This window comes from Myiozetetes cayanensis, unplaced genomic scaffold, assembly GCF_022539395.1.
Source record: "Myiozetetes cayanensis isolate MyiCay16 unplaced genomic scaffold, myiCay2020 scf2-11, whole genome shotgun sequence".
Lineage (NCBI taxonomy): Eukaryota > Metazoa > Chordata > Aves > Passeriformes > Tyrannidae > Myiozetetes > Myiozetetes cayanensis.
This window is the reverse complement of record NW_026087411.1, coordinates 91531701-91553897: the sequence shown is the minus strand read 5'-3', so window position 1 is coordinate 91553897 and position 22197 is coordinate 91531701. Positions and strand designations below refer to the sequence as shown.

At 45.3% G+C, this 22197-nt stretch overlaps 1 protein-coding gene across 2 annotated transcripts in view; it reads right to left on the bottom strand.

Moving 5' to 3' along the window:
* Window positions 1-21196, bottom strand: part of ELOVL5 (ELOVL fatty acid elongase 5) — a 39410-nt gene extending 18214 nt beyond the window's left edge. Inside the window, exon 1 of one of the 2 annotated variants that reach the window (XM_050316104.1) lies at window positions 21125-21196. The gene's annotated coding sequence lies outside the window, so the exon portion shown is untranslated. Of the gene's footprint in view, window positions 1-6614; window positions 6846-21124 lie in introns of those variants that run through there. The other variant, XM_050316105.1, reaches the window with a different exon arrangement.
* Window positions 21197-22197: the final 1001 nt, after the last annotated feature.

The window sequence follows — 22197 nt, the reverse complement described above, 5'->3', positions numbered from 1 at the left end:
TTACAAGTATTTTGTAGTCACAATTCATACTGGTTTTATTTTCTGACTGAAGAAGCCCAGCCCAAGTAAGCAAACACTTCACAAGAAAGTGCATTTTTGGGATTACATCACTTCACCAGCTATGGTACACAAACTGAGCATTTGTGTACATGCCCACAGCACTGGCACACTGATGTCCTAGGATTAAGGAAATGTGAGAAAGCCTATGCTATGTCATCAGAAGCATGAGCATTGGGAAGGCTGTGATAAATGAGTATATAATTCCAAGGAGAAGAAAGATGATGAGAGAAAGCATTTTTTTCACCCCAGCTCTTTTTTTTTTTTCCCCAATCTGTGAGCTATTAAATATCACCAGGAAAAGCACTGCCTGGCGGATAACTCATTTTGTTGCTTGAAATCCCCACTTACTCAATTTGTCTGTTGCTCCTTTGATCCAGTACTGATTTATCTACTTAAGCAGCACTGCATCAGCCAATAACCCTCAACTGTGTCTGACTTCAGCTCTCCTCCTCACAGGGGAAGGCTTCAGAGGGGAGAGCTTGTTTCAAAAATAAGGGTTCATTACCCAAAAATATACAAAAAAAAGTTTAATTCAGAACTGACTTGCTACATATTGTTGTTTGCTTGACAATAAAAATGCAGAAACAACTAGGAAAGCAGAAACAAACTCTGCCTAGCTATAGCAAAGATAGGAAGAAATGAAACTCCATGTTCAACCCTTCCATAAAATTGGAAGAAAAACTCATTCTCCAAGAAGAGGAGTCTTTCTGCAGAGGTCTCAGTTTTTTTGGGCTGGTACCCCAAAGCAGCTTTTTGAGCCAGCATTATCAGACAGCATATTAAAATAGGCACAGCAAAGGAAAAACTACTCCTGGTGTTGATTTCCAGAATCTGCAGAAAAAGAAATGGTTTCAAAAGGAACTCATTTGTGTAACAGAAAAACAGAAGGAAACAATCTGCTTTTGTTCCAGAGGGGGTCATGTGAAAATGCATCAAGTCTCCTGCCAACAGCCACACAACATTAAACACTGCTTCAACAGCAGCAACTACAAGGGTTCTTTTTTAATTAGAATAGTTAACCAATTCAGAGGAACATCGACTCCCAGAAAAATTAAACCAGTGGCCATTTGAAACACTGCAATCGGCATGTTTCCTAATACTGAAAGTAAGCAAATTCTGCAGCTGGCCACATACACAAGCAGATCAGCAGCAATGCTCCTTTACCTGGAAGGCATCCCAGGGCAAGGCACGCTATTCACAGAGTCACAGAACGGTTTGGGTTGGAAGGGACCTTTAGAGGTCATCCAGTCCAACCACCTCTACAATGGGTGAGACATCTTCCACTGCATCAGGTTGCTCAGAGCACCATCCGACCCGAGTTTGAATGTTTTCAGGGATGGGGCATCTACCACTTTTCTGGGCAGCCTGTTCCAGTGTTTCAACACCCTCACTGTAAAAAACCGTCTTCTTTACCTCTAGGCCAAATCTGCCCTCTTTTTAGTTTAAAACCATTGCCCCTTGTCCTATCACTACAGACCCTATTAAAAAGTTTAGTCCCCATTTTTCCTGTGGGCCCCCTTTTAGGTACTAGAACGCCACAATAAGGTCTCCCTGGAGCTTTCTCTTCTCAAGGCTGACCAGCCCCAACTCTCTCAGCCTGCCTCCATAGCAGAGGTGCTCTAGCCCTCTGATCTCCTCTGGACCCACTCTAACATGTTCAGGTCTTTCTTGCCTGGGGACCTCCAGAGCTGAATGCAGTACTCCAGGTGAGGTCTCAGAAGAGCAGAGGGGCAGAATCACGACCCTTGACCTGCTGGCCACATTCCTTTTGATGCAGCCCAGGGTGCAACTGGCTTTCTGGGCTCTGAGCAGCCCAAGACCTTCCTAGTAGGGATGCTTTCAATTCCTTCATCCCCCAAACCATACTGATGCCATGGATTGCCCCAACCCAGGTGCAGGACCTTATCCTTGGCCTTGTTGAACCTCATGAGGTTCCCAAGGGCCTACTTCTTGAGCCTGTCTGGGTCCCTTGGGACAGCACCCCAGGCATGTCAACCACACCACTCATCTGGGTGATGTTGCAAAACTTGCTGCAGGTGCACTCGATCCTCTGTCCATGTCACTGATGGAGACATTAAACAGTACTAGTCCCATATGGACCCCTGAGGGACACCACCTGTCCATCAGGACTCTGAGCTGCTGACCACTACCCTCTGGATGTGATCATCCAACTAATTGCTTATCCACTGAACAGTCCACCCATCAAATCTGCATCTCTCCAACTCAGAGAGAAGGATCTTGTGGGGGCACATGTCAAAGGCCTTATAGAAGACCAGACAGATGACACCTGTAGCCTTATTCAGTGCCTACAGTCAGGGGGAAAAGAAAAAAAAAAAAAAAAGGCCCAATTATGCTAGACAATCCTTTTTTAAACATGTACCTCTATATACACTGGTTATTTTTTCTTGAGTTTCTACAATGGACAGGAAAAAAAATCATCCTCTCTGCTACCAAATTTTACCATTGCAGTGAGGCCCCTGAACACTAGGGCAATTTGGATCAGAGTCTGGAAGCACTCAGGCTTACAATCTGAAAGATTTTACTCCTTCAAGTCCAAGTATCTAACCCAGAGAAAACCTATCTGATGTTTTAAACAAAAGAAGATTACTGGACTTCAATTCTGCAACACAAACATAACAAAGGCTAAACTTGTACCTTGCTCCAACACAATCAAGCCCCACTTTTTCAATAATCCTTTGGATTTTGACAGGTTTCTTTGGACCTCCACAGGTCATTTTGCATCCTTGTTTCACTTCTGACACTATGAGCTGAGACAAGCACCATGCTCCAGCAGCCAGCCACGTGTCTGGGCAGAAAATATCAGCTCTGCTCTGCCGCTCAGTCCAGGTATGGATGGCCCTGGTGCTTCTCAGCGTGACAATCAAAAATACAGCGCAAAGCCTTTTCTTGCAGTATATGTTTTCTAAGTTTATTTATAAAAAGTGTTTCATACAGGCTACAAACATTGACAACATAGTCTTCTAGTGCACATTGTTACTCTCTGAGGAAAGGGATACTAAATCCTGAAGCATTTCAACCAGCTCCTACCTACCTTTCAAAGTGAAATTCTCTCCTATGCTTTGCACTGCAAACACGTTCTGGGGGGTTTATGCGAAAAAGTAATTTAAGAATTCTTGGTCACATTTTAATGTTGTTTCTTGAGTTTTTTCTTGGAGTAAATTTCGAGGTGCAAAGATGATGCACAAAAATATAAAGGTTTGCCCTCTGTCCCATGGCACCCTTTTAAGCAAATCAAACAGCAGCAAAAAAATATTTTGAGCTGAAAGCCCAAAGCACTGGGAGTCTTCATCTCTCATCCTGCTGCTCAAGAACTCCCTGAAACAGATCCCAGTTTTCACATCTAAGTGTCTGAACTTGAGTTCCAAAAAAAATTCCCAAAATAGGCATCTAAATAATTGTGCTGGCTTCTGAGAGCAATCCGTTGTCAAGCCTTGCTGCTCAGCCTTCTTGGAAAACAGCCACTTTCGTCATGCTTAAATTAGGACTTCGAAGCCTAATTTTAGGCACTTGCTTTTGGAAATCTTGATTTGTGTTTTCTTGTAAGTGATGTTTCACAGTCCCTGCCACTGCAGAGGTGACTCCTCTTTTTCTTCCTCCAGAAGTACAAACTATCCCTCATCCAAAAACCCAACAATCACACTGTTTTTTGCTTTTGTAGATGTACTGGAACTGAAAATGCTTGGTTGCTTGAGAGCTGGAAGACAGTATTGATAATCAAAGCTGTTAACCATTTTCTGTCCATTTGCCAAAGCTGCCCAGTTTCTCTTTTCCATTCTCAAAGCCTTAACCACCCCTTGCATGTATTGCCTTTCAGCTTCCTCCGAACCCAAGATTACCCTTTTCCCCCCTTTCTGAATACCCTCTTAGGTCCCAAGCATGCTTAACATTAGCAGTAAAAAGGAGCTCAGAATAAATGATAGTCCCTATTGACCTGAAAGTGTATGTACGTTTATTTTATGGGAAACCAGGTGAAGCGTAAGTGCTGCAGATTTTGCACTTCAGTTTTATTAAAATACAAGAAACTATTTTAAACTTTCCTTTGCATCTGTATCTCTAGCAAAGTGATGCACATTTTTGGTCCCCCAGCATCAGCAGCAAACCCTCCAGCTTGCTGCTGACACATCAGGACCCACAGTGCTGAGCTTTCACACTCCCTGGCAGCACCAGCATAAGGAAGCTTAGACATAAATAATTTGTATAAAATTCAGGGAAGCGTAAAAAAATGCAGGACAAAGGAGAGAAGCTAGTTTCAAACAGTTTAACCTCAATGGCATTTCAAACCATTTGGAAATGTAGGGGGTAAAGGAAGATTTTGACCAGTGAACTATAGGGGGGTAATTTCATGTCATTACTTTTCCTGTCATTCCACCTCCCTCCTCAAATCCTTCAGTAATAGCTACCTTCATACTTAAACACAGTTGTGGTAATTAAAGTATTTTACAAAACAGAAACAAATACAAGAAAAGGATACTGCAAAACAGAGTAAATAATTGTGCTCAATACCCAACACCTCATTAAATCAGAGTCTAATGATCTTCATATAGAAGAGTTAAGAAAAATCATAGGTTTTTGCAGTTTTATTCACACTTTCAGCAGATCTAAACTAGCCTGAATTAGGATCTGAGCATCCTAGGATTAGGATATTCACACAAAATTCATCCCCTTGAAGTCAACAGCTCTTGATATGGCAAGGGATTATTTCAGGCAGAGGGAAAACACCAAGGGCAATGGCCAAGCAGGAAGAGCATGTTGGAAGCAACCACACAAAGACACCCAGAGAAGTACTAAACAGTGAAAAAAGGCTCACCACTGCCTCTCCATCCCAGAAGGATGCATCCAGCATCCACCTACAAATAAGGATCTCTCATGCTGCAAAGCCCACCTTAACAGCAGCAGGTCTGGCACACCTCAGCACTACAGTTTTCTCAACAGCCTGCATTTTCCTGGAATAAAGAGTTCAGGGGTGTATTCTGTGCCCAGTCACTGCTCTCGGAGTCCAGCACTGCAGTGATGGAAACTTGTTGACCGCTGCCAGCTTATGCCCCTGGTGCTGTTAGAGCAACACAGTGCAGAGTGCAAAAGTATTTACAGAAATAAAATGTGGAGGGAGAAAAGTCAAAGCACACAGGGTTATTCAACTGCTGTGTCTGTAATAGCTTGCAATTACAACATGTGCAAGGACACTGCACAGACAACTCCTGGCTAGGGTTAAAAAACTGCCTTTTTTTTTTTTTTATGGGAAAGGAACAGAAGAGAGGATCTGTAGCAAACTAGGTGAGATGGAAACAGGGAGAATATGTATGTGGCACAACAGCGACAAGTTGACTTTTTTGAAAGGAAGGCCAAAGCACAGCATGTGCTAGATAGCTTTGCTCCAACCTCCCCAAGCAGTATGGCAGTGTTTATTAACAGCTACTCTTTGAATCTGAAGCTCCCTCTTTTTATTGCAACTCACAGTGGAAAATTGGCCTCAGGAACCCAGGGAAACTAAAGAGAGCTCAGAAGATAGGAGTCAAAAGCTAAGTCCAAAGGGCCACAAAGACATTGGTTTTCATTTCCGGTCTCATTTCTCTTATTCAATTGCCACCTGCAAGAAGGTCTGAAAAACTGTACTCCCCTTTAATAAAGGGACTCCTATAATCTCTGTCTGTGTACTTCACTCAAACCAACTTTATGCTTCCACAGGAGAAAAATAAAGTTACAGTCCCTAAAGCCTATTTTAATGAGCCTTCTTGGTCATAAGGCTGCATTTTCTAACAGAGCTGATGAGAACACAGCAGCAGGACCAAAGCATGGCCATTATTAAGAGCAGAGTTCAAGAGCACTGTGTACCTTCAAGACAGTAAGTTTCAATTTACCTTTTCTTTAAATGCCCACATCTCATAATTGCATAATAATATTTAAAAAGCAAGAAGTAGGAAAAAAAAAAAAGAGTTACAAGTGGGACTGTCCCTCCACGTGAACCCTCATTTCCTCCAACATGCTGCAGCTGCAGCACCAAATTCAAGTACCGAGAGAGCCTTTGTCACCAGCCTGCCCCCTCCTTCTGCCAAAATCTTGCTGCATCGAGCTCTGAACCCAGGGGACATCTCAAGAATAAAACTGGAGGTATAGGACAGATACATAATTCTTGGTTACCTTCTTTGCATTCAATAGTTTGACACATGACAGGCTGCTTTCTATCCCAAAAAAGTACTTAAAATTCTTCTGTACGTGTGAAACACTGTACAAAGCAAAATATGCCTGCATGCAGCTATCCAGTAAAAAAGGTTTAGATATTAAAAAAGTTATCTGCGGTTCACGTGATGACTAGATACAGCAATCCAATAAAAAGTGGAGAAATCAGAAGAAGATCATGAAAGCTGGGGTGACAGAAAAGTAATGCTACACCATGCAAATCTGACTAGTACAGGCAGAAGAGTGACATAAAACCTGAATTAAGACGCCCTGCTAAGATATGAAACTACAACTGAAAAAGCACACGTCACTCTCAGGCAAGTAACAGTATGTTAAGTATTTATTTGTGTACTTACTCGTATTTCCAAAGCATGTGGGGTGGTACCTGGAACGCTATGGGAGAAGTGAAATTCTCTGATGGGCCCTAACACACAAAAAATTACATGTAATACACTGAGTTAGTTACATTCTTCAATAAAAATGAATTTCTACACTTAAAGGAAGAAAAGACACATACTGACAACTGTACATGCACGTGCTTGCCTTGCTGCTGTTTCATCACATGGCCAGCTGCACTACGAGAAGCCAATCTTGAAACTTTTCTATTTTCCTGCTGTACCCCCATCAGATGAGTTAATCCTGCATGGCTGCAGCTGTTCTAATACTTGGTGCCTCCATTTTAAGATGCTAAACATCACGCCGGACAGTACCACCATACATAGTGAACAATACTAACAGAAAGTCAGGCCTAAGTATGAGTAACAGAATCACAGAATCGTTAGGCTTGGAAGGGACCTCTAGAGATCATCCTCCAACCCCCCTGCCAAGGGAGGATCACTGAGAGCAGGTGACAACAGGAACATGTCCAGGTGGGTTTTGAATATCTCCAGAAAGGGAGACTCCTGGGCAGCCTGTTCCAGTGCTCTGCAACCCTCAATGTAAGAAGTTCTTCCTCATGTTGAGGTGAAATTTCTTGTGTTTTAGTTTATGGCCATTGTTTCTTGTCCTATCGCTGGGCACCATAGAAAAGAGTCTGGCATGATCCTCTTGGCACCCACCTTTGAGGTATTTACATGTATTAGTGAGATTCCCTCTCAGCCCTCTCTTTTCTGGGTTAAATTGGCCGAGCTCTCCCCAGTCTCTCCTCATAAGAGACATGCTCCAGACTCCTCATCACCTCTGTGGCCTCTGTTGGACCCCTTCCAGCAGTTCCTTGTTTTTCTTGTACTGAGGAGCCCAGAACTCATGCTGCATCCTCACTAGGGCAGAGCAATGAGCGAGGATCACCTCCCTCAACCTGCTGGCCATGCTCTTCCCATGCACCCCAGGATACCACTAGCCCTCGTGGCTGCATGGACACACTGCCGGCTCATGGACAATGTCTCATCCACCAAAACTTCCAGATCCTTCTCTCCAGAGCTGCTCTCTAGTAGGTCAGCCCCTAACCCATACCGGTACTTGGGGTTATTCCTCTCCAGGTGCAGTACCTTACTCTCCAGCCTATCAGCGTCCTTGAGGTCGCTGAAAGGTACATTTTATCCCTTCATCCACGTTGTTAATAATCAAATTGAATAGAACTGGACCCTGATCCCTGGGGAATGCCACTGATTACAAGCTTCCAACTGGGTTCTGCTCCACTGACCATGACCCTCTGAGCTCTGCCATTTAACAGTTCTTGACCCACCTTACTGTCTATTCCTCTGACTCACATTTTCTGAGCTTACCTATGAGGATGTAATGGGAGACAGTGTCAGGAGCCTTGCTGAATTCAAGGTAGATAACATCCACTATTCTCCCCTCATCAACCCATCCTGCCATGTCATCATAGAAGGCTATCAAATTGGTCAAGCATGACTTCCCCTTGGTGAATCCATCCTGACTACTGCTCATGATTGCTAGATTCAAACAGAAAAAGCTACAAAAAGTTTTCCTTTTCCCACCATTCTGAGAACTAAGACAAAAAAAAAATAAAATTACTTCAGGTACAAGTGTTATGCCATGGTATCACTGCTGCTCAGGACAAAACCCTGCCACTAGGCACCCCTGCCTTCGAAACAGTATAGAAACAATAGGTGAATCATTCAGAAAAATCAACTGTCTTTAAAATCAAATCTCCTTTCCAAAGGATAAAGGTGTCAACACTCTGCAAGGCAAGATTTTGACCCTGTTCCTGCCCAGGACTCACAAGGAGTACTGAAAGTTAAGATGTCAGGTTCTGGCATAGGGACAGACAACAATGAGAAAGGAGATTTCTTACAGATGCCTTAGTCAGATCATTCCCCTCCACCCTTCCCTTCTTATACAACACTTTGCACATCTGTAAACAAATTGTTGCCAAAACCATACAGCCAGCTGATGGCATTTCTGTTACAGAAGCTCAGGGCTGAAAACCCTGTTGGGTCCTGAGGAGCTGAATATCTTTGCCTGCACCAAACCTCTGCCAAACCAGCTTCTGCTAAGAATCAGTAAATTCTGGGGTACCAAATTATTCTGTTACAAGGGACCCTGAAAAAGAGGACTGACACCTGGAGTTATTAGGAAAGAAAGTATTTCTGCCTGTACATTTACTTGGTTTGATTTTGGCAGCACTTTCCTAAATGTTACTTCATCATAAGACTCTGCTCCAGGAGGCAAGTACTGCAGTTTCTTGTATTTTACTCTTTGTTCTAAGGGCAGAAAGACCAAACAACCAATTAAAAGGAAATACTGTAGCAGTAAAGCAGGGAAGTGATCCTTCCCCTGTACTCAGCGCTGGTGAGGCCACACCTTGAGTATTGTGTTCAGTTCTGGGCCCCTCAGTTCAGGAAAGACATTGAGGTGCTGGAGCAGGTCCACAGAAGAGCAATGAGGCTGGTGAAGGGACTTGAGCACAAGTCCTATGAGGAGAGGCTGAAGGAGCTGGGGTTGTTTAGTCTGGAGAAGAGGAGGCTCAGGGGTGACCTCATCACTCTCTACAACTACCTGAGAGGAGGTTGTAGCCAGGTGGGTGTTGGTCTCTTCTCCCAGGCAATCAGCAGCAGGACAAGAGGGCACGGGCTTAAGCTCTGCCAGGGGAGGTTTAGGTTGGATATTGGAAAGAAGTTCTTTACAGAGAGAGTGATCAGGCATTGGAACGGCCTGCCCAGAGAGGTGGTGGATTCACCATTGCTGGAAGTTTTTAACACGAGGCTGGATGTGGCACTGAGTGCCATGATCTAGTAATCACAGTGGGGTTGGATCAAGGGTTGGACTTGATGATCTCGGAGGTCTCTTCCAACCCAGTTAATTCTGTGATTCTATGATTCTATAAAACCATACCCAGGGTGTGTGGCGTGACAAGGAGCAACCAAGAATGGATCTGACACTGCTGCTTTCATTCCTTCCCTACTCTCCACCCTGCCTGGGTGGGGGGAACCTGGAAAAACTGAGGCAACCCCAAAGAAACCAACCAAGCAAGAAGATCAGCTTTCAGCTGGGTCCATCCCACCGCCTGATCTACTGCAGGAGAAGCACTGGCACGAGGCAGGCATGTAGGTGACAAAGAGGTCTTACCTGACTGCAGCTGAGCAAAGTCCTAGCATTGCACCCAGCAAGAACTGAGGCAAAAAGAAAGGTAAATTAAAAAAAAAGATAGACAAGGAGGAAGACGTAGAATGTTTAAAGCAGAATTCTAAAAAGCTATTAAGAAAAGGCCAAAAAATGCACTGCACGAGCATCATTTAACATAAAGGAATGGTACTAGTGAAAAGTACAAGAATTGCAGAAAAAATATAACAAGAAATAAGAAAAGATCATACAGAGTATATCAAAGCTAACTTCCAGAGATTTCTTAAATGTAATTGTAGCAGCTGGTACAATCTATGAACTGGTAGATTACTGTACTGTAAAGAGCAAACAACAAAAAAAGCCCCCATCCCTGAAATATCAGGGCAGGTCAGATGTAAAAAGGAAAGAGGAAGAAAGGACAGGAGAAGAAGGTTAACCATTGAGAGACTCAACAGAGAGAGATCAACAACAAGTTTGGTTCCTTTTTAAAAAAAAGGCAACATGAATGTTTTATTAAGTCTAAACAAAGCAAAACTATTCCAACAGAAACAGAGGTAATGAAAATAGATACACAGAAAAATATTGAAACACAAAGTTAAACAGACAGTGACTATAACCAAAAATTCTTACTACATGCTGACCAGCCTGCAGCTGAGAGCCTTGAGGACAGAGGGGAAGAATCCCTTTTAATTCTCAGCCTTACAGCACGTTATACTGTAAGAAACAACAAACAACCACCTTACTAGTGATTTGAGACACATCTTGAGCACAGCAGCCCAAAACTAAATTTCAATGGGAGGTTTGACTTTCTGATAATACCCAACATTTTTTACTTAATGCCCAAAGCTTATAATTAAATTTGTTCTATGAGAAAAACACATTGCTATGAAACTAGATAGTGATTCACACACAGAAAACAAAACTTTTCCCATTACTATGTTCATTGCAGCAAAGTGAAAATCTAACTTAAAGTGTATTTTATGAGTGCTCATATTTTGTCAGGAGTGAAAGACAGGACAGAATTAAGATGTACTTCATCAGCACACTTGTAAAGCAACTCTTCAAACTCTAGGCAAAAAACAAGCTCTTCAGCCTCTATAGTAAGACTGTGCACAATAATTATAGAGGTGACAACATCTTAAAAGTTGCTCAGCAGGTAAACCCAAATTTTTACATTCTGAGTGCACCTATCTCATACATGTTTTGTACAGATTGTGTAGGATACAAAATTACGCTTCAGGCAATCAGACTGCTTATTCATTTTGGCAGCTCTCTGAAAGTTTTCCCCTCTGGAATCTCAACACCACCACAGCTCTATTTTTACTGTATGCTAAAAGCAAAACATGATTTTGTGCAAAAAACTCTTCCATGAACCAATTTTTCAAGTATCAAAGACAATTCCAATGGTTGCAGGTTATTCCACAATGTTTTAACTCCCTGTAATACAAGCCCTCCACACAGATGTGTCATCTCTAGAATAAACAGCAGCAAAGGGACTCTTCATTTAAAGGGATCTGTTACTCTGAACCAGGGAAGCTAAATGCTCAACCTCAAATCCCCACACAGTAACGGGTATGTGGTGGAGGAATAGGAGAAGAAATAAAAACAAACCACCAACCTCCCCAGATTTTTTTAACATTCTTCTCTCACACTAAGGACTGACAGCTTAGGTGGGAATTGGGTGAGGGTCTCAGAAGGGCAATGATGCTGCAAGAGAGGAGGTGTCAAGAGCCTCCAATGCCTGATTAAGGCTTCTTCATGTAAGGGCTTCTTCACTGGTTCAGCACAAAACCCAGCCCTGCCCCTCTGTACTGCAAAACAACCTCTCAGGGCACTGGATGAGTAAGATTTTTAAAAAGCAAAGCCTGAAAAACAGATGCAAACAGAAACATGAAAGTGTGAAAAGGAGCAGGAAAGAAAAACAAAGTGAGGAGGGGGGTGGAAAACTCCTTAGCTTCATTGCTAAGCTCCTTCACACGTGCAACTGGAAACTCACAGTCCCTGTCACTGCAGATTCAAAGACAGTCATCTCCTCCCAAGGCCGTGCTTCTCTCCTTTGGAGGCAATACAGTCCTAAAGGATATAAATAAAGCACTCACTCCAAAATGATAATTTTTCATACACCATAAACAGTGGTTAAAACCTGGATTCACCCATGTGTTCTCACCAAGTACATCCTTGAGGACTCATATCTCTATTTCCCAGCTTCATAAATGTGTATTTTAAGACACAAAGTCAAACTCCACAAACACTCAGAAAACTGCACTGTGCTATATGCAACTGATACCTGCATTGGTGCATTGTGTGAGCCTGACACGTTTTGTGAAACCAAGAACTATTCAGTCTGTACAACTCAAATTCATTACAGATCTGTAATTGTTCAACTAGAGTTTAAATCTGAATATTTGATCTAAACAAGTTCAACACTGAATTTAGAAGAAATGAGTCAATTAAGATGACTTTAAAAAATGCAAGAAAAACCTCTGAAAACAGCATTAGCAGTCCCTCCTGTACTGTAATGTGAGCCACTTAGCAGTGGTGATAGAACAAGGAATCAATACAAAGAAGTACCAAAGGATATTATTTTTGTTCTGCAAGGTATGGCTAGACTTGCAGCCTGCCTTTGTGTGCTTCAAAGGGAGATGATGGTGGTTTTGAAAGACCTAAAAAAAAACCATCGGGAAGTTAGAGGTTCCAGGAACCCGTCAAATAAAGGTGGATTGAGTACGGCCTCTGGAGAGTTACCAGAGAACTTAATGAAGGCTGCAAAACCAGAGGACAGTGCCATGGTTTGACCCTACCTGGCAACTAATATCCTCCAGCCACTTGCTCACCCCTATGCAGACCTGGTGGGATGGGGACAGAATCAGAAAGAGGTAAAGCCTTGTGGGTTGAGGTTAGTTCATTTATTAAACTGTTCTTAAGTTAATCATCCTCATCATCATTACCAACACCACCACAACAAAACACCAACAAAACCCACATCACCACCACAGTACCACCACCACCCCCACCGATGATGATGAAAACAAAGATAACAAAAAGACAGAGGCAGGAATAAAACCCAAGTAAGAAACCAACTTCTGACTGATGCCCAGCCAGTCCCCCAAGCAGCAATCAGAGCCTCCCAGCCAATTCCCCCAGTTTATATACTGGGCATGATACTCTCTGGTATGGAATATCCCTTTGGGTCTGCTGTCCAGGCTGTCCAGCTCCCTCTTGGCTTCTTATGTACCCGCTCACTGGCAGAGCATGGGACATTGAGAAGTCCTTGATTTAGAGTAAGCCCTACACCTAAAACATCAGTGCACTAACATTATTTTCATACTAAATCCAAAACACAGCACTGCACCCAGCTACTAGGAAGAAAATTAACTCTATTCCAGCCAAAACCAGGACACAGAGTTACTACTACTTTAACTAACATGACAAGTGGTCTGACACTATCGACTATAAAAATGGTTTATGGCCATGCACAATTTTTACCTATAAACAAGTAGAGGCAGCAGCAGCAACTCACGCACTCAGGGCAATGATCTACACTGAAACACAGTGGCCTTTCTGTCACTACCTGTATTACTATTTGCTCCTCATTTGTAACTGGACGGACAAACTCAGTACTCCTGACTGACTTGGTGCTGTCTCTCTCAGTCCCTACATAATGGGTCTGCCACCCTATATATTGCTGGGGTTGTTCCCTTGCACTTGTGTTTTCCTCTAGCCCTTACACTGTATTTCAACCTCTTGCAGAAGGTTACGGGAACACTCACCCAAAACTTCCCGGTCCACCGCTTCTATAGCTTCTATTGCAAGCAAACAGGGGGCTGCAGTAGCGACCATGGTCTGAGCTGTGCCTTCTGGGTGGCACATAAGCCAGAATTCAATAAAATATTAAAAAATCTGCTCAAATCTTTTGCAAGAGGCTTTTCTGCTTAGGCCTGTTACAGAGGTAGAGAAAAACCTGTAAGTAACCAGGCCTGCGGGACTGGCAGCTTATTTTCTGACAGTGTATCAAATATGTTAACAAAAAAAGAACATTCCACACCGCATTACAAGTGCAGGTATTTTCCCCATTAATGAGGCTTCATGCATGCAATAAGTCAAGCTCACAAGACTAATGTAAACCTTAACAACACACCAAAGGCCACTGTACATGAGTGAACTGAGGGATAAGTGTATGATGCAAGGGATAAATGCATGACTCTAATTTAGGACAACCAGCTGAGGGTTTGCACCAATTCATAGGGTCTGTGATCAGCTAAGACCAACCTCTCCATGCCAGTACTGCAAACCACAACCAAACACTCACCATAAGCATCTGCTACCCCACAATCCACAGACGCGTACACATAAAAATACAAGCACAACTGGTATTGCGTCCTTCAAAGGCAAATCCCGATCCGTGTGCCTCTACCAACACTGTCCTGCAGCCACCACACAAGTTCTTGCCCAAGAGCATGCAAGTAGCCACATGAATGACCTGAACCTGTAGATGTTTTCTGGTAAGCACACGTCGTGCACCGAAACTAGCATGTGCCATTTGAACTTCAAGAAGTGAAAAAGCTTTCTCAAGTTTCATTTTCTAGAGCGCAGGGCGAGATTAAACATTGCAGAATGTCATCCTTCTAACTGGTTAAAGGTTTAATTATTGTTATTTAAGTCAAAGGTTCTCCCTACTGTTTGGCAAGGAAATGATTCTCAAAATGATGATTCAAAACACCAGTATTTTTAAAAGTAACCTGAGAGCAGGAAATATTCCTTCAAGAAAAGGTTAACAGACGCTTTCTGATTCAATTATGTGCATAGAAATAGCACATCTAAGGGAAAGCCTATACAGATTAAGGTATAAATGTGTATAGTTTCCCAAGTCATTAACTTAAGCAAACCAAACCTGAGGACACAGGACTAGCTCAAGAACTGGATCTCTGTATGGACCACTATGCTGACAATCGATACAGTAATGGCAAAGGTGAGAGGAGGTTTCTTTTGTTCGTTTTTAAGAGCTTCAAGATCTCTATTTGAATATGGATGCCATGGTTTTAACAGTAGAGACAGAGGAGCTGTTCCTCCACCAAGTTATGATCTGCTCCAAACCCTAAACGTACAGCATCTAAGGTAAGAAGGCATAAAGGTAAAGGGAGGGGGAAAAAAAGAACAAAAGAAAAAAAGGCAGCAATGCAAAGGTGCCTGGTTATGAATTAACTAACTAAACATATGGCCTAAGACCTTAAGACATTTTGAGGAGTATTATTTGGTTTAATAAGCTAAATTCTGAAAATTAATACTTATTAGTTTTTTTCTAACACTGGTAATATCTTTAAGATGACACCAACAAAAATGGATCATCGGGATGCATAAAAGCTGGAGTGTTACCTGAAATCAAGACTACTTCCTTTTTGAAATCAAGTGTATGTTTTACAGCAGGGAGCCTGAACATGCACATAGGGAGAAAGCAATTACCCTCCAGACACTGCAAAGACAACTGGCAAGAGCAGAAACAGTCTTCTCAAGGTCACAGAGGGAGAGGAGCAGAGGAACACTTATTGTTCAAATAACTGGGCCAGTGTCTCAAGGGGTAGGGTTATGAGAAGATCAAAGAGCAGGGCAGAATTTGAAAATGTAGAAAAAAAGCTTTATTCCGTGTTTGCTGTAGCCTTGCACAAGCAAGTTTTATCTCCTGTAAATGTTAGTGCAACTCAGCACATTTAATCATCACCCAAAGCATCACTTGGCAGGCAAATGTTCAGTATGAAGTTTTGACATGGAGGTCAATTAAATCCAGACTTTAGCATAAATACAAGTTCATGAAATGTTTTAATATTTCTACCTGCTCAGTAGGGCATTGGTCATTAACAAGGCTACCATTAATGAAGCACAACCTCTACAGCTAATAATCCTTTAATAAGGGCATGAAAAATACCCAGATGCAATGGGATGCTGAGGCCAACTCTTAATTTGCAGCACTGAGATCAGTGTAAGTAGTGTGGTTCATTTGTTCACAGAGCAGCAACAACCACACTTAGCAGCATGCATTTCTAAAATCTCTGCACGTGGGGAAGGAGTTTAGCGGTCTGGCCCTGTGCTTTCTAAATGCACAAGGCTTTGTGTTTCACACGAGGTCATTTCACCAAGGAAATTAAGTAATTCTCCAATGCATCCAGTATAGCAGGAGAACATTTACTGAGGACATACTTCGGACAAGTCTGCTCTTATGCTCTTATTTACCTTGTAAGATAATGTATCCTCAATGCCAAAACACAGAGAAATCAAGGCACTAAATTTCAGGAGATTAATTTCAATTAATAGATCTAAGGGTCTGTACACAGTCAACAACAACTCTACAAGTTATTTCCATAGTAAGATTGGAGGTAGCATTTATTTGATTTGTCAATCAAAAAAATCAATTCACATCACTGTTTGCATTACCTTCATCAAACAGAGATCTAACTGCTGTTCTGTTGGATAACGGGGACAGGTTTCAGTGCCCTCAGGAATCCAGATATAAATCACTTTTACCAGTCAGCACTTATGAACTGCAGGGATGTCAGCTTCAGCAATGCCCTCTTAACCGTATTGCTGCATTACCAAATTCAAACAAGCCTTAGGAAAGGTCATAGCAAAGCAATCTGACCTGGGAAATAAGTTTTTAAACAGACCAACTTCTGTGTAATTAATTGATTACCCTTTTTATTTGTCCTTATGGGTGTTCTTTCATTCAAGGGAAAAAGCATTTCCAATGCCAGTGTGCATAAACTGTTTGGATTGCAGGGTACTTCTGCATTTTTAACACATTTAAGAATCACAAATTAGCAACTATATTACATATGACAAAACAGCTAGAGATTACAAGGATTATTGTCGGTTTTGTGAAGTGTCTGAATGCACACAGAGCAGTGTGCTCTGACTGTCATGCAGAAAGCATCAATTTCTTCAGTCTATTATGTAGTCAAACAGCTTTGAAAAGCTTATGCTCCATCCTGGAAGAACATAATTTTGTACATTATAAAAAGAGGAAAACAAAAGCATCACGGCAAAGAATTGAGGCAAGAGCTCCCAAAGTCTGAACACCTACATGACCAATTCAAGACATGGCAATGAAAGAAGGTAAAGAAAGAGGATTAAGAGGACAAAACAAACGAGTTGTTTAGTTATGCAGTGGAGGTTATAGAAAACAGCATCATTATCTCTATGTGCCTTCATGAATTATATGAAGAGCTACCAACACTAAGTAGAGCTTTAGCAGCTGTGAAAATTCAACATTTTGCTTGTGACCCGTTTTAAGACAGCATGCCACTCACAGGAGTAAATCAACATGCTGAGAAATAACAGGTAGAGGTATTTGAGGCTCTGCTCTTCAGCAGAAAGAACATCCCTGCCTCTCTTTGTTCCAAGTCAGAGAACAAGCCCTTCATGTCTGAAATAAACCCCACACCATCTTGAGCCCATCTGCCCCAAAAGGCTTTCCAAGTCCAAATGGGCCTTTCTGGCATGACCTGTCCCAGGAGACAACTCTGTGCACAGCATGGGGGCTCTGGCTTCCTGCTGCTATGTCAGGAACCCCAGACCCAGAGCGCTAAGGCCCCTCCCATGCCGGTGGCAAAGTGGCACCTAAAGTAGTGCTGAGCCCACCCTCCCACCCAGCCACTGCCCTGCACCACCGCATGGCTCCTGCCCTGCCTGTTACATGAATGCCCCTTGGCAATGACATCCTTTCAGCGGTTACTCCAAGAGGGACAGAGAGCACAACAGTACACAAAGGCATGACACTTTTAACAGGGCACTGTAGGCAATTGCTGTTCCTCTCCCAAAAATTTGCCTCCGGTGGGATGCAGACAGTGTTAACTGGGAGATTTGCTTTATCTGCCACTGAGTAAGGGCTGCTGAGAACCACCAGAAGGTAGAAGACAAGCACTTTAACCTTGTGCTCCGTATGGGCGTCTTTTTTTTTCTGAGCTCAGCAGAAACAGAAGCTTTTCATGTTGCAATGTTTACTGCCCCAAAAATGAGGAAGGTAAAGGAATGAGGTCAGCTCACTACTTGAGAGCATTTAACCAATTACCAACTGAATGTCACTTACAAAGAATATGCCTTTCCAAAGGGGGCAGCTCTGGATCATGCTCAGCACTGAGCTTTCCATCTGTGGTCATCAGACTCCAGCACTAGGTCAGCCTGAAATCTTAAAATACTGTCAGTTCCACTATCATTCCCCAAAATCTGAGTCTTCAAACATATTTCCAAAAATCTGCTCCTAGCAAGTTAGAAAAGAATGAGCAATCAGAGGAACTGTCCAGAGGCCTGATGGATCTCCAGTAGTATTTTCAATTTACATTTTTTTGTTCTGTTAAGCTTATCTTCTTTAAGTTAATTCCTCTTGTAAACAACACAAAATGAAGGTCAACAGGGAAAGAGATTAGACCAGAGAATTCAAAATACTTTATTTCAATTCTGGCTGAACAAAAGACAAGGAATGTAACAAGAAGAATTCTTGCTGAGAAATGCAAAAACAACATCAATTTACTAAAAATATTGCAGTAAGTAAACCCAGAGACTGGTCAGACAGCACATAAACTAGGTAGCATCAATGATGCTATATTTAAGTACCAAGTATGCATGAGTTTTAGTCAAAGATACTCCTCTGATCAGCTGCTGCTATGTAAAAGGCACTAACTCACAGAAAGTGCAACTGCTTTTTAAAAAGCAGAGTGAGGCAGGAAGACCATCAGCCAGACTCTTCCCAGCTTGCAAGACAAAGCCACACTGCATATTCATTTCACTGTTGCTCTCTCTGATTGCATTTGAATGCAGAATACAGGAGACTTAACTGTAGATCACTTATGATACTACTTACTAATAACAAACACAAAGCAGGGCTTCCAGCACACATGACATGTATAATGTGTGCCTTGTAATAAATTCAGTAAAATGAAGCAAAATTCTGGCATGTCTTTTAGTGCTCTTGACCCATGTCAACCGGCAACATCCTCAAGGGCAAACCCACTCTTAACTTCAGCAAACTCAGCACAGTGGTCCTTTTCATATGCTCCTCAGCTCACACAAAGCTGAGAAGGGATCTCCATGCAGCTGACCCTAGCCACCTCCAGGTCCCACAAGTCTTCCGGTGAAATCCTCCCTCTGTGCATGCAAGTACAGCTCCCCCAGGCAGAGTACATGCCTTGGCTACTTGCTGCTCTGAAAACAGACTGTGCCTAGTGCAACCTAAATACATGAATACTTTCATAAAAAACTCCAGCTTTTATTGCTCAACAGCATCAGACGATCACGTGTGCCACAGGCTTACTCCCCCTGTTAGCAGAGGTGAGAATGCACCAGTACTTATCTCTAGTTATGGAGTATTTTAACAGAAAGAAAAATCGCAGGCTGCGACTGCACAGAACGAACAAGAAGGGTTTAGAATTAAATACACTGCAAAAATCCTCCGCACAAGTTCTTATTAAAACCAAATAAATCCCCTCCTTCTATGCTAGGAGATTAATATTGATGCAGCAGCACCGTCAGCTCGCACCTACAAAAACTTCTCAACTGCAGAACCCTCCACCCAGCCGCGGCCACCGGCGATAATTTAAGCCGGCGGTTTAAGGCAGACACGCAGCTCCCCAGCAGGGAGCTGCTCTGGCAGAGATAACCTCACCCTGGAAGTAACCTGGCCCAAAACTCTGGCGAAAGGCTGTGCCGCCAAGACGCCTGCACGCTTGTCCTCATCTGGTTTCAGCTGCAGGGCGTGTTTCCATTTGCACAGAGCGGTTTCGCAGACTTCCTGATCGGAAGCATCCCAACTGCAGCCATGCCCCTGCCCTGTTCTCCCTCACCATCGCTGGCAGCCGGCTGAGCTCTTTGCTGGCGCTTTTCCTCACAGCCACGAGTACGCTGCCATGGCACTGAATCCCATGCATCGGAGATCACCAAAGCACTGAGAATACAAATGAGCCGTGGGGCACTGCCGTTCAGCCGCGGCTGGGACAGGGAGCAGGCACCGCACCCAGCTGCCCGGGGGAGAAACGCCTCTTGTCATCTGCCAGGAGCCCTTCTTGCTGATCACGCCAAGGTGCTACTATTCCTGCCCAGGTCTGCAAAACTGGCCTTTTGTCTGCAGACTCAGAGAACAGACTGGTGCCGGAAAGCTCTCTGGAGTCAGGTCCTCAGCGGCGGCACCCTTGGGAATCAGGGGAAGGGAACGAGGGCAGAAAAGCAGCAAGCGCAGGCAGGGAAGGAGAAAACACTTATCAGCTGCCCAAGATAATACTTCGCATAAACCCGCGCACTGCCGACTTCTAATGCTGCGAGTGCCCGACGGCTTCCAGGAGACGGAAAAGATAAGAGCAAAGTCATAAAGTTTTTCAGAAAGTCCCCGCACAGGCTACTGACATACTGACACATTACTATCGCGTGCCCTTCCTTTTTCGCTCATTTCGTAATGTTTGAATCCTTGAAGCATCCAGATTTTCAAACGGGCCGGCACCTTTCGGAAGCACCGCACGTCCCCACAGCGCGGTTTAACGCGGCGTGTGCCTTATCCCACACACAGACCGGGAACCACCGCGCCGGCGCTCCAGTCCTAAACCAGCAACGCGGTCAGGGGCGCTGGGCGAGAGCTCAGGGAAGGAGAAGCAGAGAGAAGAAGGAGTCGTCCCTTCCGAGCCTGACCGGTCCTTCCGCTGACACCCTGCCCCTCTCCGCCGGGCTGCCCGCGCCGCCCGCTCCCCCCGCCGGCAGCGCTCCCTCAGCGGGGCCAGGCTGCGGGATGCACACCTCGCACACCCGCCACGCCGGAAAAACGGGCCAGGACTTCCATCTGGAGCCGTGGCAGCGCTCAGCCCTCCCCGAGCTCCACGGGGAGGCAGCCCACGGCCGACGATGGGGGCTGAGGTGCGGGGTCTCCTCCTTCCTGCCCGTTATTTCTCTCCACCCCGTGCCCCGCTACGGCGGAAGGCGCCGCCGCCGCCCGGGATGCAGTATCCATGGCAATGCGGGATTGCATCATGCTCTCGAACTGCACCGGGGGAAAAACGCTCCCGGCGAGAGCCCCGGCCCTTCCGCCGCCCCGTCCCCTCCCTCCCCCGGCCCGCCCGCCACCGCCGGCCCCGTCCTCGGCCGCAGCCCCGCCGCTCCCCGCCGGCCGCCAGCCCTCCCTCGCTCCGCTCCGCCAGCGCTGCTGCCGCACTTGTTGCGCGCCCCGCGGAGCGGCGACCCCCGCCCGCCGCGGCCCCCACCCGGCACCCTCGTCCTTCGCATCCTCCCGCGGGCCCGGGAGGCCGCGCCGCATCCCGCCACAGGGCGGGAAGTCGCAGCGCTGCCCTCCCAGCCGCCGCGGCCGAGGCCCTACCTGCGCTGGCGGCGGCGCTGGGGGCGGCGGGCGGCACCGGCCGGTCTGTCCTGCTGCGGCGCCGCGGGGGCGGGGCCGGGCCGGGGCGGGCGCGGGGCGGGGGGTCCCGCCCCCGGGCGGCCGTGGGCTGACCGTGACGTCAGCGTGGCGCGGGGGGCGCACGGGCGGCGGCCGGGGGCGCTGTGACGTCACGGGTGCCGGGGCCGGTGGGGCGGCGGGAGGAGGGCCGGGAGCGGGCCGGGCGGATTCCGGCCGCCCGGGACCGGCTCCGTGGGTCCGGCTCCGTGTGGGTCCGGCTCCGTGTGGGTCCGGCTCCGTGCGGGTCCGGCTCCGTGCGGGATTCCTGCCGCCCTGGGACCGGCTCCGTGCGGGTCCGGCTCCATGCGGGATTCCTGCCGCCCCGGGACCGGCTCCGTGCGGGACCGGCTCCATGCGGGGCTCCCGCCCCCCGGGGACCCACTCCGGGTCCCGTCCAACAAGTCGGGTCCTTGCGTGGAACAGCGAGCGGCTCCTCCGGCCGGGAGGGCTTCCAGCCCAGGCCATGGAGGCAAGGGGACCCCTGTGAAAAACAATATGGGACCATGTAATTAAAGACTATCCTAATGAGTGAGCCGCAGACCTGCATTAGAGGTCCCTGGGAGATAACAGTTGATTTGTTTCCTGTGTTTTGAAGTAACGGGCTTTGCAGCGTTACAGCATTTTTGAATGTAAGCTCTGGCTGCAATAAGTAGCTAGGATTTTAACTTGGTCCTATTAAAAACCCACAGTTTTTGTTGTGTAATTTACATGCGTATGTTGAGCCTGTCCACACAGTGTCGGATGTCTGAGGAAGGAATGTCAAAGCATGCTCTTTGGCTCCTCTCCAGTGGCTGGGATGCTCAGCAAAGGCAGAAAAGTCCCGTTCACCCTCTCCAGACACTTCATTACCTCCACGAGGCCCTAATGGGGCAATAGCGAGGGTGCCTTGGCATTAGTGTCACCAATAAGAAAGTAGTCTTTTTCTTTCCCTCTCTCATGGTGAAAGGTGACATTTCAATTTTTTCCACCCCCAAGAGTTTGTTCCATCTCTTTGC